This window comes from Euprymna scolopes, chromosome 3 (assembly GCF_053919585.1).
Source record: "Euprymna scolopes isolate OS-2025 chromosome 3, ASM5391958v1, whole genome shotgun sequence".
In the NCBI taxonomy this organism is placed as follows: Eukaryota; Metazoa; Mollusca; class Cephalopoda; order Sepiida; family Sepiolidae; genus Euprymna; species Euprymna scolopes.
The window spans coordinates 24,533,550-24,545,677 of record NC_136484.1 but is presented as its reverse complement, the minus strand read 5'-3'; the positions used below and the strand labels follow the sequence as shown (position 1 = coordinate 24,545,677).

At 34.4% G+C, this 12,128-nt stretch overlaps 1 pseudogene; it reads right to left on the bottom strand.

The window, feature by feature from the left end:
- Positions 1-1,767: 1,767 nt before the first annotated feature.
- On the bottom strand, positions 1,768-1,891 carry LOC145264026 (U2 spliceosomal RNA; annotated as a pseudogene).
- Positions 1,892-12,128: the final 10,237 nt, after the last annotated feature.

Genomic DNA, 12,128 nt, shown 5'->3' with positions numbered 1-12,128 from the left:
AGGCTATGAAAAGGAAGGGTTGTAACTTTGGGTTGAATTTGAGGCTATCAAAACCAAAGCAAAATACGATGAAAGTAAAAATAAAATAGATAAGCCCCATAATTTATTATACAATACCTGTTCACACTGAAACACTTATCACAATATTCTGTGGATCTATATTAAAGAACCTTGTTAAACTTTGTGACATATTTCCATTCTATGGAGGTCAGGTGCGAACGAACACCCCATAATTTTATTATACCATATTTCTTCAAACTGAAACATAATTATCAAAGTATACTTACACAGATAGATATGAAAAGTCTTTATTAAAGTGTGTACCTATTTCCATTCTATGGAGGCCAGGCGCGAACGCAGACCCCACAATTTTATTATACCATCCCTATTTAAGTTAAAGCATACTTACCAAAGTATTATTATGTACATCTATATCAAAAACACTTGTAAACATTTTTTTTTTAATTTTTAAATTTTTTATTTCCATACTTTGTGAAACAGGCCCGAACGCAGACCCCACAATTTTAATGAACCACCGTTCTTCCAGATGAAACATACTCATTCCTGTGTCTCGATACATCTTCTATCGTTATATGTGATCATTTTTCAAAATAGTCAACCATATAGGAGACTATTCGTGACCACACACACACACACACACACATTCAGCTTTATATATATATATATATATATATATATATATATATATATATATACTAGCGGAGGCGCCAAATATTTACCCGGTCGTAAAATACGTTGAAATATGATATTTTAATTTGTCCAGATTTCGCATATATTATTATAGAGTCGTGATTTCAAAAGTAAAAATAAAATTTATTTGCGTACCATTAGCTAGAATCGAAACCGAAAGCAAAACTGTAGCATTCAAAGCTGGTGACGTTACTACTTTACCAACGTGACATGCATATATGAACGGACTAAAAATAAACTAAGATGAATGTACAAAATGTATAACGATTTTTTTCAATTTTGACCCTCTGTTCACCTTTTAAAAACTATTTTAATCGGTTAAAAACTGATAAAAGACCAGTCCATAAAAATCCAATCGTTTGAGGCCCCTAGCACCGCTCTACGACTGTTTATTTTATGAAGAAATAGAGTTTGAAAATTTGGAGACAGACAAACACAGACAGATAGTGAGTTTTATTAATTAGCTATGTGTGTGTATGTGGAAAGATGGTCGGATCACTTTACCGCACCAGTAAGTATCTCACTCTTCTATCAGTCTAAAGGTGCGCCCTACAACGGAGTACTGTTGCCACATCTGGTTAGGGACTGCTCGGCACGACTTACCCTGCCTTGATAAAATTCAAAACCTAGTGGATGATGCCCTTTTTCTTCTTTGCAACCTCTTTCCCACAGAAGAGACGTCGCGAGCCTGTCTCTGCTCTATCGCTATTTTCATGGCAAGTGCTCGTCTGAACTTCAATTTATGGTTTCTGCTTGCCAAACTTTCACAAAACAAGGCCGATAGCCATTAGTCGCATGCTCTCGTGTAATGAATGAATGCGTGAATGTAGGATTGACATGAAATTCTTAAAGATAAACTAAAATGACCGAAAAATGGGCTGAAATGACTTAAATAAATAAAAAGTAAATGACTTAGAATGACTTTAATGTACTTAAGGATGAATTAAATGACCTTAAGAATGACTTGAATGCTTAAAAATAACTGGAATCCTTCAAAGACAACTTGAATGATATGGAGAAATACTTGAATGGCTTTGAGACTGACTGGTTGTGAAGTGGGGATCATTTTACATTAAATTAATACAGAAAAGTGATTCCCCACTTTTTATCACAATAAGTACAGCATGTAGTAAGAACAGATACTACACTTTGATCTTGGCCAAAAGGCCAAGAAAAGGGTATTTATTTGCTCCCCCACCGAGCAAATTAGGCACAAGGCCGATTTTTAATGTGAGGAGTGAAGGGGAAATGGGGACCAACTCCCTGGGGAGTAGGGGAGCTGGATAGTGAAACTTTGGTATGAAGGGTTGCCCCTACATTGACCAAGGTCTTATATGTGGGGTTTCCCCGACATATGATCCTTGCTTGCAGTATCTGCCGGAACAGATACTAGACTTTGATCTTGGCCAAAAGGCCAAGAAAAGGGTATTTATTTGCTCCCCCACCGAACAAATTAGGAACAAGGCCGATTTTTAATGTAAAAAAAGTTATAATAAAATTACTGGTGCTCAAAAGTCTTCAGAATTAGTTAGGCACGTGCGAGACAGTTTCTTCTGATTGGCTGTTAGTTACCATAGCAACTTTTTCAATATTGACTTTTTAGAGACAATTTCTTCTGATTGGCTGTGGTTTACCATATCAACTTTTCCGTCGTCGACATCTTCATAAATCATAGCGGGAATGTCACTCGCATGCCATCTTTGGGTTATATATAGAGAGTTAACAAAAGTAATGTTATTTGCCGTGCTAGTGCTGACAATCTTTCGCTTATGACGTCGCCCGTTAATTTGGCCTCTCTTTTCTGTCCCTTCTTTCTGTCTATTTACTTTTTAAAATTGTTTATTTAGTCAATTAAAGAAGTTGGTAATAATTTTTTTATAGATTATTGACAATGTGTATGATATTGAACACAAAAATATTATTTTAAAGCAAAGCCTGGAAAAATCATGGATTACATAGAAAAATGCGAGTATTGAATGTAATATGGTTAAAATTAAACTTAGAAAAGTAAAAAGGCTAGTTGTTAAAACTGAAAAAGAAAAAGACAAGTGTTATGTTTGACGTTCATCTTCGTCGACAACTGTTATGTTTGCAGGTTGAACCAAATAACGTATAAGGCAATACAAATGAAGACTCAACAAACAAAGGTAGACCAATAAGAAGTGTATTAGGAAAAGTATATTCACAGTATATTTACATAATGGTTGTCAGGTAAGAGAGTCTTGGCTGGAGAACATATCTGCTCTCGGCTCGGCCTTCGGTGGCTTCTGGTTAACACCCATTCAGACTAACCGAGTCTTGCTATGTATGTGTAATATTATCCACATATGTAAATAAGTGGGTGCTTTTTCTTTTTCCGGTTTTAACAACTTGTCCTTTTATTTAATCTTAACATATTACTTTTCATGTTCGCATTTTTCAATGTAATAATAATATATACGAAATCTGGACAAATTAACATAGCATACTTAAGTGTATTGTACGAACGGGAAAAGCCAGGCGCCTCCACCCACACGCTTGTAGAATATATTATAAAATACTATTACGAACTTTGAATATTATAAATATTAAAATATTATAATATTATATCATAATATTTATAATATTATAATATTATAATATTATTAATATTTATAATATTATAATATTATAAAATACTATTACAGACCTTGAATATTATAAATATTATAATATTTATAATATTATAATATAATATTATTAATATTTATAATTTTATAATATTATAAAATACTATTACAGACTTTGAATAATTAGGGAATAGTATATCAAGTTAAATTTAAGAATTCATAACTTGTGCAAAAACTGTCTAAGGATAAAAAATAGAAAGTTATATAAGTTAGCTTCCTTGGTAAAAAGATTTGGTTTATTTAGATAATATTTGAAAAACAGCTGAATAGTCTCCCTTTCCAATCAAAGTTATAGAAATATCTTCGATAAATATCGAAGATCGGAACAATTCGATGAAAGAAAGAAAAGAAAGAAGGCCATTTTTGATCAAAGTGACACCTAATTCAGCCTTAATCACAAGTACATTTGAATTTTTTATCACCATACAAATAGAAGGCCCCAACGTATAAAATCAACAGTAAGTTTTTGATAAGAGAGGGGCGCATTCAAAATGAATGTTTCTGTTTACAGCACAACTGAACCAGGATACTTGACTTTTGCATTTTAAACTTTAATGCAGACCATTATATAAAATGATTAATAAAACTAACAGTGCAATATAGACTATTGAATTTATTGGGAACTAAATCACTGCGAAAAGGCAGGTGAAGCTTCCTCCCGGTACAATGCGGTGGATCTCTATTAGAGCAGGATATCACCCGATTGGATTAAAAAATTTCAATGATAAAAAAAGTATGGAAGGGTGGAACATTGTTGATCATTATTCAATCTCGGGTATATATATATATATATATATATATATATATATATATATATATATATATATATATATATATATATAAATTTAGGTATTTAAATTTTATGATTTGCGAATGAATGAAGACCAATAGATCAACCAGTCAAACGAGCTGAAATAAAGGATACAGGAAATAGATAAAATACTTCTGAAGAACAGATGCAATAAAGGTATATTGATATTGTTTTGCATATGATAATGGTGTAACAGAGGGTATGGCAGCAGCAGCAACAGCCAACGTATGAAGATGACTGAGCCGTGTTCGAGGTGACGTCACAGCTAGAGAAAAGGAACGAAAATTATTATAAAAAGAAAAACGTGGTTGAGAAGGGAAGAAATAGACGTGTTTTACACTGAAAGCTACAGAGAAAGAAGTGTCCTAAACATGCACAGACAAAGACAGAGTCTCATGCGTTTGACACGACAGAGTCTTCTTAAGAACATTGGAGTACGAGAAGACTTTTGAATAAGAGGCAAGGCATTATTCTGGAAGTACCTGTAAATAAATGCCTGTTGTTTCAATTTGAAAAAAAGTGAGTTGCATTCTTTCCTTATCTTTTTTCTTGCGACTGTCTGCATACAACGTGTGAGTACCAAGTGTTGACATGTAACGATACCGTGAAAGAAAGGTGTACGACGTTACATTAGTATTTTTTGTTTCTTAATAGGTCATATATATAATTGTTTATGTGTTAAAAATATTAGTTTACTATTAAAACTAGTCAATTGGTAAATAATATTCAATTAACTATTAACTTTCTGCACGCATTATATTTTTTAGATTGAAAAAGTAACACATCTTCGAATTCCGTACATATATTCAAGGCGGTCGGATTACTTATTTCCTGTGGTAAATTTTAACGAGGTTTATCTTTCGAAAAGTAAAACATTTGAGACTAGAACATTCTTTTTCTTTTCGTCGAGTTATTCTAGTAATTAAAAGAGAAACTCATCATAAAAATGGAATCGAATACTTCCGGTTTTTTTTTTTCATTTTAAAGCAAATCTGGTAATTTTATTACTTTTCAAAATGAAACTTTTATTTTAATTATTCACATATTGTTTCTCTGTCTTTTATATCTTTTGTAGCAGCAAGCGCATTGGAAATGTTTTGTTCTTGAACGTGTTGCAAAATTGATCATATAACGGTTCAAGTTTTATTCTGATGTAAAAGAGTTAATAAATGGTTTTCTGACACGCGCGTACATATGAACGAACAGTGTTATTTTTTTATTTTCGGAGTTGTATTATAATTAGGGCTATGACAACAGCATATTCATTTTCTTATTTTGATTCTCACGTATATATCCATTCATATCTTATATGTTTCTATGTAGAATGATGTGGTTCTCTGTTGATTAAGTATGTCTAACTGTGTCGCATATATACTCGAGAGTCAAAACAATGAAAAGAATATGCAGTTGTCATAGCCCTAATTATAATATTTTAAATCGTAATTATACCACAACTGAATAAGAAAAAAAAGACAGAAGTGCAAAACGGCAATTTCAGCCAGTTTAATTGATTTCTTAATGCATAAATTTTAATAATTACAGGAAAGAACCTGAATACCTACTAGACACTATACTCGAGAGTCTACAGCCTATCTGTTCATGATTTTTCTCGATAAATTATCATGAAATTAGTTTCCCTGAAAGTAAACGCTGACTAAATATTCAAAATAAAATAGTATTCACAGCACAAATAAGATATCCTTTCTATGACCTACCTACACTGGCTTTTATGAGTAATAGTACACCTTCTGCAAGTGATGTTATCTCAAATAACAGCATGAAACTGGATACTCCATCAAACCAGATGACTTCTTGTCCTAGAATTCAGTACGACCAAAATATCACAAGAAATATATACTATAACATATTTAAATCGTCAATTGGGTGAAGGAAAATTGTGTCTAATAGGTAGACTCTTATTATTATCTCTCGTATGGCTTCCGCAGACAGACTGATTTAAAAACCTTTGATAGAAAATCATGACGTCATTCACCATCTCGACTCATAGCTCTGTTTTGTCTAACTGATCTGACTGCTTGCTTTGTTTTAACCTTCATGTACACCATCATTGATTCAACCCTAAAAATGGTTCTGTTTTTCAGATTTGGGTCATCGTGACATGAACTCAATGTGGGCATGTAAAATTCCATACTATTAGACCTAATCGCCATTGACACAGGTCCCGATGATACAACGTTATGCAATAGATACGAAGAAAAATGGGTATACACATATCTAAGGCAATGGAAGAATCCTTAGAAAACGATTTCCAGACCGTAGTGGAATAGAGTCGCAAATGGATGATAACATTTAATGCTATTATAACTAAACTTTTTTCCTTTAACAATTACAAGAAATCTCAACCATCAATAGCCATGAGCCTTATCTGAGAGCTTTTCCTTCAAACTCCTCGGCTTAACATTCACAGGCAACATAAACTGGAGCAAATATATTGAGGACATTGCAAAGGCTGCCGCAAAGAAGGTGAATTCCTTCTACCGTGCGAGAAAACTACTCACACATGAGAGTATCCTGTATCTCTACAAAGCCATCATTTGCTCATGCATAAAGAATTATTACCACCACTCGTCGTTAAAAAGTCTCCAATCTAATACGCCCGAATTACCAACCAGTTTCTGTCTCATCGCCGCAATTCTGTGTCTGTTTTACAAGTATTTTAATGGATTGTTCTCTGATGAACCCGTTGCACTTGTACCCCGTCGGCGTACATACCCCCGATAAATCTGTTTAGAAACTGTTAGGGAAACATACATATTCATTTATTTTTTTTACTAACCTGCTTATCCTACAACAAATGGCAAACAAACAAACAAACAAACAAACAAACAAAGTAAAAAGTAAAAAAATTGCTAAAAGGCATCGAAAAGCAAAAAAAAAAAAAAAACAGTTTCGGACGTTGAATTATCAGGACCCCCCTCCCCGCGAAAATCTACAAACTAGTAACTCGAAAATACTAAAATATTGTAAGACATTTTTCTGGTTAACTAATAGGAATTTATTGTTTTGCGTCTAACCACAAAAAAAAAAAAAAAAATTACAAAACGGTAAAAAAAAAAGAAAAAAAATTCAGTTCAAAACATCTAAGGAAGAATGCTTTTTGCTTCCCCCGATTTAAAAAATAAATAGATTAGATCGAATATACTTCTTAAACTAAATTTTCTAAAAAATATTGAATATCACATTGACTTATGTATACCCATTAACCCTTATCCTCGAGTGGCCTCCGGTCCTTGATAAGTGGTGATTCCTGTGTAAAAAAAAAAAAATACGTTCTATGAAAGAACATTTTATAAATGCGCCAGCGTGTCCAATAGTTTGATACTAGTTTCTTGAGTGTCCAAAGAATCATTTTAACATCGAAAAACGCCGCAACTGATGTTAAGTGATATGACATTGTGGGAGTGATTCTATAAAATACCTTGGCCTAATTAAAATCTTAAATACATCTCATTTTTGTTATAAGAACTCATTTTTGGTAAAAAAAAGAAAAGATTTCGTTTTGCTCTAAAAGACGGGCGTATTTGAAGACATTATGGAAGACTTAAGGAGAGTGTTCGCGCAGACGATGAAATCGCAGCTTGATTTCAACAGACGACTGAGGAAACATGTGCTTAGTCAACAGAAAGAACCAAAAGAAAAACTACAACATCAGTAGAAAAGGTAACAGGAACTGTTCCTCCAATTTCAGAAACAGCAAGAAGAATTACTTATTAAGCCATTAAGTAAAAAATATCATAATGACAATAATCACAGCATCTTTCCACAAACAATTCTATGGAGATATTCACTTATCTTTCAGACGATGATAAAACATTTGAAGATTTCTATAAAATATACGAACACCTTTTTTACGGTAGACCGTGAGAATTGAAAGAAATTAAGAAAATTGGGAACAACAGAACACAGTAAGTTTTTCGACTATACCTTGGAAACCAAGCAAATTACAAACAATTAATCTTATCTTGGAGTTATTTAGCCAAATATAACTCTATTCTACAAAAGATGGACGTGTTTCAATTTGTCCAAACGAGATGACGAGGATTATCTTTCATTTGCGTCCATTATAAATAAACATTGTGACGACTTTCAATTGTCAGAATTATTAAGCGACGACTTCAAATGCTTAATATTCGCCCGATTTCACTAAAAATGCGGAGATAAAACGTAAAATGCCATTGAGACTAGAAAGTGAACTCATGCAGCAAAACTTGCCAGAAATTGCCAACCGGTAATCAGTGTTAAAAGAGATTCCAGAAATGTTGAGGAATCTAGTGGATCATATATTAGAAGAATTAAGTACAAACCAAAAAAAAAAAAAACACTCCAACTCAACAGCCAGGTTCGAGCTGAAAGAAAATGTTCAGTCCGTAAAAAAAAGAAAAAGAAATGCAACTTTGCGCCAGTTAAGAAAATTAACGAAGAGTTAGACAGGTTATAAAATGCCGGTATACTATCCAAAGTGGTTTCCAGCGAATGGACGGTCACCACTGGATATGTAAGGAAAATCTTCAACCAAATTTGAGTATGTGCGGAGTTTTCGGCGCGGCTCTAAAAGATTACCACTATTCCCTCTTCACATCGATAAATTGAATGGTAATATTATCTTTTCTCAAGTTGGACAGGCGATGCTTGTGGAGGAGGAGTGCAGATAACTCCTATATATCAATACTCACAGGGAGTTATACAAGTTTGATAGGTTGGCATTCGGCCTTAAAATCGCAATTGCTATATACAGCATGTCATGGACATCATGGTAGGCGGCCTGGGCTTAAAGTGTTACTACCTAAATTATGTTTTTATAGAAAGCAAATTTATCGACTTTTTTGTCTTCGGTCAGTGGAGGAGAAATCCTTATTGACTGAGAATTTTAATTTTTTTTTACTATTTAGAGTACCCCTTTTTAGGGGGAGCTGGATTTTCCTATTAAAAACCGACCTTGTGCCTAACTCTGCTCTCGTGGGGAGGCAAGTAAGTAGGAGCATTGCAAACAGATATGCGAGGTTTTGGAGAGAATACGGAATTTCTGGGTTCAATATAAAAGAAGCAAACTGCGACTTTTTATGGCGGAAATAAGGTATCTCAGACATATGATTGAAAAGAATGGAATGCGCCGTCATCCAGAGATGGCAGAAGCTATAAAAATATACTTTCCACAAGAAATATCACCAAACTCCAAAGTTTTCTTGGTCTAGCTAATTATTATGACGTACAGGGTGGAACGATAAAATTTTCGCCCGAGATAAAACGACATGATTCCATTCCTGTTTGATGAAAACCAGTTTTCTTTTTTTGTTGCAGACTATCTACTAGTTGGTCAGTACTATACACATCCATAAGAGAGATAGGAACCTTCTATGCTGCCTGAAAGTTGCCCAAATGTTCAACGACCGAGATCGGATATACACTGCTGTACAACTCATGTTCTCTACCAATCCAAGTTATGACCACCTAATGCATTGCTGGATTACCACAAATAACAGGGACGTGGCCAGGGTGATGGAAACAAAGATTCCGGCCACGACTATGGTCTTTAGTGCAGTTTCAGTGAGGGCCATATCATGCCATCTCATATCTCGGAAGTCGGCTCAAAGTCAACAAAGTGTACCTGGATATGCTGAAGAGTGCGGTGATCCCCTGGTGCAATCAGATAGTTGTTGGCAGACACTGAGTGTGGCAATAGGATTCTCGGTGCTGGCCCACAAGCCCGAAGAGACCCAGGGTTGGCTTGAGAAGGACAGCTACGATTATGTACCTTTCTCTCACTGGCCTCTCCTCCTTCCCCGATCTGAACTCGCTGGACTACTTTCGTCGAGAACACCAGCAACATGACCTCCCAAAACACCAAAGCAAGCCTGATCTCCGCCATTTGCCGAGTGTTCGCCGAGCTCCCGCTGACGCTTGTATAAAAGGCTGGCTCCCAGTTCCGGACTAGTATCATGGCGGTGATTGAGGCTTAAAGCGGCTTCATTGAATAGATGTATTACTAAGTATACATAAAGAATCTGCATAAACTGTGCTTTTGAATGAATTACTGAAAAAAAAATAAATAAAAGGTCGAATTGAACAACTGAGTGTCAAACAGATTTGAAAAACAAAAAACAAAAACAAAACAAAACAAAATAAAAAACAAACAAAAAGACGATTTTTACATTAGAATTATTTTTTAACTCAATCCCACCCAAAATTAGATATCATTCTTGACTACAGTAATAGTTCGTATGGCATCGGAGCGTTCATATTACATGTTATGTTTGACGAAGCGAAAAATACTTATTGTACACGCTTCGAGAGTGTTACTTCTAGCAGAAAAGGCGTACGTCCAAATGAAAAAAAAAATATAGTTGTTAGTATTTCGAGGTTAAGAAATTTCATAGAATCTGCATGGAAGATTTTCAACCCGTAGACGCATAATTATTTAAAATATTTAATTTGAAAAGGGAATTACCAGTTTACACAGCAAATAAACTTTTGAGAGGGGCTACCATCTTTCTTAGCTTTAATTTTAAACTGGAGTATTTAACTGGAGTATTTAACTGGAGTATTTAACTAGAACTGGACATACAGAATGTCTATCCAGACTAATCGCTGATAATAGTCAACCACTAAGAAGACCCCATGATAGCAGCTCCACGGTCAGACTGCGAAATAAAGTCAATAATAGCAAATATTGTCCGAGATCTACCTGTAATACTATCGCAAAAAATTTAAAAAATAAATCAAGCGCTTGAAGATGATTTTATTTGCGGATTAAAAAAAAAATTACAACAAAAGATAACAGCGTTTCGGGGGTCTACTCACTATGCGACAAATTTTTTTATTATATAGGGAAAGAATGGTAATTCCGAAAAAATTACAAAAATGTATCTTAAAAGATTTCTGCAGAAGAAAGTCAGATAAAAATCGTATGGAATCTTTCATATAAAGTCATGTCCACTGCCCGGTGATAGATAGGGAAATAATAGAAATAATTAATACATGTAGAGGATACGTCTTGTCGGCCAAAGCATTAGCTATCACTTTTATACCCTAGCTGAAAACAAACCAGCCACGATCACATATGCATATTTACTTTGCTGACCCGCTGGATGAGCATTACTGCACTATCCTGGTAGATAATTACTTTAAATGACTGGAGGTCCTCCGGTGCAAAATACCGGCAACAGCTGTAACATGAAATGCTTGCAAAATGTTTTAAGTGACAATGGCATAGAGTTTATATCGGCAGAATTTAAAAAATATGTCGACACTTTCCAGTTAAGCACATAACAACGTCATAATACCACCCGAATTCTAATGGCCAAGCAGAGAGGTTTGTAGATAGTCTGAAAACAGTACTCAAAAAACCCTAAGGACCACCTATCGATAGGGCATTACAGCAGTTCTTACAAGTTTATAGCATAACGCTAAACCCGATTACACACCATCAACTGACTCACCAGCAGAAAATATATTTGCCAGAAAAGTGAGATCTGTGTTCGACAAATTAATTCTCAAACATTCAAGAACAGGGCACACTGAAAAAATGACAAAATGATTTATCCCAGAATATTTTTTTCCAATAGAATATCCATACTGGGAGGAATTAGGAGGATCAGCCGAATAAATGGTGTACATAATACAAGGAAAAAGACACGTGCATAAGAGAAGTATTAACCAATTAAAAATGGCATAAATGGATCCCATCAACATCTAGGATGAAGTGAAAGAACAGATCGCTATCATCTCCGAGACGTTTGACCTCGAGACTATCCTTAGCATACTTCGGAACAACAAAGATCGAGAAAGAAGAAATTTATCAAACCTTTAACAATAAATTCTGATAAGAGAAGTATAATGTGGCTGTTACTTTTTAACTTATTGTCATATTTCAAACCTCTAGGACCCGCACGTTGTCTGATATCGTTGCAAAGAAACAAACAAATAAAAAAGGGCAGAAA